The sequence below is a fragment of the Schistocerca gregaria genome, chromosome X (genome assembly GCF_023897955.1).
Source record: "Schistocerca gregaria isolate iqSchGreg1 chromosome X, iqSchGreg1.2, whole genome shotgun sequence".
In the NCBI taxonomy this organism is placed as follows: domain Eukaryota; kingdom Metazoa; phylum Arthropoda; class Insecta; order Orthoptera; family Acrididae; genus Schistocerca; species Schistocerca gregaria.
In genome coordinates, this window is record NC_064931.1 from 105,949,674 (window position 1) to 105,953,208 (window position 3,535).

Below are 3,535 nucleotides of genomic sequence, written 5' to 3' on the forward strand. Positions count from 1 at the left end.
TCTGGTCTCACGCCCGCGAGAATGAAATACTGGCAACATCTCTCATATCTCCTAAACCGCTGGAGACATCCAAACGAAAGTTTGGCGAATGATAGCACACAAGGAGGAGAGTGTTCTGCCAGTTCTTAAACACACAGAACTTTCTTATCTATGACGATATATCAGTACTTATACCTCCAGTAATTTTTGAAGAGTTATCGACAGCTAGCGATACAAGAGCTTCCTCGTATGAAAACAAACATGAAATTTCTTCTTTTATGTTACTGCAAACGGACACTATGAGGTTTTTCGTAAGCTATTGAGCTCAGTGATTGCCGATTACTTGTTGAATGAGGCACTCCGTTTTGGAATTCTGTCTCAATAGAAATGTGGCCGTTACTCACAAACGGTGATGCTTCTTCGAATGAGAAAAGGTTAACAACTCACACAAAAACAGGTTGTCAGTTCTGTTGGAATTCTGGTGGAATCCCCGTAACCCATCGTATTTTTAACACTGAGCGACTGGAATGGAAACTTACCAAACAATGACGAGCGTTCCTTCAGGCGGAATGATAGGCAAATGACAGATACGGCTTGCCAAACTGACAATGTGTGATCACGAATAAAATAGTTGTTACTGAGAAAAATAAACAATTGATCTGTCGCACGACACAATGGTCAGTGTATTGTCAACAGCGGAGGATAATACGCGAGTCAGGAATGCACAAGGTAGCCATGTGTGCCTTGTGAGTTGCAGTTCGAAAAACATTGTCATGAAGTACATCTGCCTTTGTCAGCAGTACATTTCAACTAATTAAATATATCTTATCATAACACTCTTATAGGATATACCTTCTTTCGTAATAATACCGACCATTTTCTCCATTTCTGTAGACTGTTGTATAATTAGTTTGTTAATGCTGATAATGTGCATGCAACAACTGAAATGCTTTTTCTTATCACGGCGAACCAATTAAAACATTGTTCTTTGTGAGTGCTTTTCGACTGTTTCTAGCTTGCAGTGGAAATGTGACGATCACATGGATGTAGTACAATGTGTCGTATTACATCCATTTCTGATTAATCACAGTGAGACTTTTACACTTCAGATCTTGGACGCTTTTTACCAGGAGCATAAAGGGATCACACCTGTGGAGATTATCTCTAAATTTTTATAACAGATCGTACAGATACGCCAGCAAACTAGGCAGCTAGAAGAAATCTTGTTTTACTTTCCTGCCTTGCTTCTTAATCACATGATATTATAATATTCCTTGCTTCCTTATTCACTACCCTCTGTCCCTTCTTACGATCTGAAAACATCGCGGAGGCATATGATACAATTCCAGCGGCCAATGGCTCATCAGTTACTGAAGTACGCATTTTTCTAGACAGAAGAAAAACAAAACTATACAGATATAAATAACAGAAAAAGTACGGTAGCTGGAACGTTTAAATGGCGAAAAACGAAACACTACCCAAAGGCAATAAAACTTAGTACATAGTAAGACGAAATTTATGGTATGGGCAATACTACCACTGCTCATAGGCGCTGTGCCGATGTGAGCATATGGCCGGGCTACTTTTCCGCTTCTCGCCTCAAATTTCCGACGGTGCTAGCGAGGCACGCGCGATGCTCAGCGCGAGAATCTGTGCCTCAACCACAACGCCGCGCGACCTGGCGCAGGCGCGTGTAGCGTCGCAGTCGCTTCGCGTCGCAATTTGCGCGGTCCCATTTGAACCCGTGATGTTAAAAAAATGCGGGCTGCGCTGCGGCGCGCCACACGCGCTATACGCGTCTCAATTTGCGTCTAGCCTTAACGCCGCAATTCAAACCACAATACCATTTTATTGCAGTAAGCTACCTTGAAGTATGGGCTCGTAGCTTTGAAGTCGGTGGCGGTGACAGCTGCTTGTATCTCGGTGTGATTCATTCGCACCTGTCGCTATCACGGCCGCAAGCGCTACTTGTGTCAGTTCCAGTTCAAGCCCTTAAGACTCTTAATAAACTATACTAAATCTTATTCAATTTCGAAAAACTTTGTATTTAGCCTTTTGTTATAAAAAAGCTACTTGCAAAACCTCAGCTTTCTAGCTGGGATACTTTGAAAGTTAAAAAAAATTGCCAAAAATACCAAAAACCGACAACAGTAAGATTAAAGTTAGTACAGATACATAACAGTTTGTCCTTTGTTATCAGTTGGCATCATTACTGAAGTTTACAAAATGTTAGGTCAGTATGCTTGAATTTTTATACTTAAATAACGTTCACTATTTTTCGTTTTTGCAACGGCCTTGCCGCAGTGGATACACCGGTTCCCGTCAGATCACCGAAGTTAAGCGCTGTCGGGCGTGGCCAGCAGTTGGATGGGTGATCATCCGGGCCGCCATGCGCTGTTGTCACTTTTCCGGGTGCACTCAGCCTCGTGGTGGCAATTGAGGAGCTACTCGACCGAATAGTAGCGGCTCCGGTCAAAGAAAACCATCATAACGAGCGGGAGAGCGGTGTGCTGACCACACGCCCCTCCTATCCGCATCCTCATTGAGGATGACACGGCGGTCGGATGGTCCCGATGGGCCACTTGTGGCCTGAAGACGGTGTGCTGTATTTTTCGCTTTCGTAATAGAGTTTTCAGCAAGAATTAATATTCATTTAATAACTATTTGTTTTGTTGTGTGTCGGCCGGAGTGGCCGACCGGTTATAGGCGCTACAGTCTGGAACGGCGCGACCGCTACGGTCGCAGGCTCGAATCCTGCCTCAGGCATGGATGTGTGTGATGTCCTTAGGTTAGTTAGGTTTAAGTAGTTCTAAGTTCTAGGGGGTTGATGACCTCATAAGTTAAGTCCCATAGTGCTCAGAGCCATTTGAACCATTTTTTGTGTAAATAAATGAGAGTAAATGAGAGTGTGTGTGCGGGACATACGTAAAGATTCAATATTATCTCCTGTTAAACATTATGTAACTTGGTCAGGGAGAAGTGTGCAACAAGCTGTTGCAACGAAAGCTGTAATTCCCCTTTGCTGCTGATGACTCATGTCCAAGTGTGCTTGTTTTTGCAAGAAGGCAGCCAGAATAGTTATTTGTAGAGCAATGTTTTCCTAAAGTTATTTCAAGATTAGTTTTCGTTTGGTTTGGTTTGGTGGAACATTTCATTAATATTTGCAGCATAAAAAGACGTAAATGCATCTGTGAATGTTGATTGGAGTAAAACAGTTTAGGAATGAATATGATCTTGAAAGACTAATCTGAATGGCTGTTCAATTGATCAACCAATCAGAGTGAAGTCTTTCCCGCACTCTATCAATTGGTACATGCGCTGTGAGCAACGGCATTGGCGCAGTCGTAGGTTCGCTGTCGGACGCGCAGGTCATGTTGAATGTGCTCGAAAATATTATATGTGAAACGAAGAAGGTACTATTATTTTGCGTTAGATTTATATCGCCGTGAAAGTAGGTGCATTTACGGACAGATTGTGAAAATTTGAGCATTGTGAAAGAAGTAGTTGGAGAGGTAATCGCATGTGAACTCTCGGCCTTTGTGAAGATTTCCGCGTG

At 42.7% G+C, this 3,535-nt stretch overlaps 1 pseudogene; it reads left to right on the forward strand.

The window, feature by feature from the left end:
• Positions 1-2,264: 2,264 nt before the first annotated feature.
• Positions 2,265-2,382, forward strand: LOC126299708 (5S ribosomal RNA; annotated as a pseudogene).
• The last annotated feature ends 1,153 nt before the right edge of the window (positions 2,383-3,535 follow it).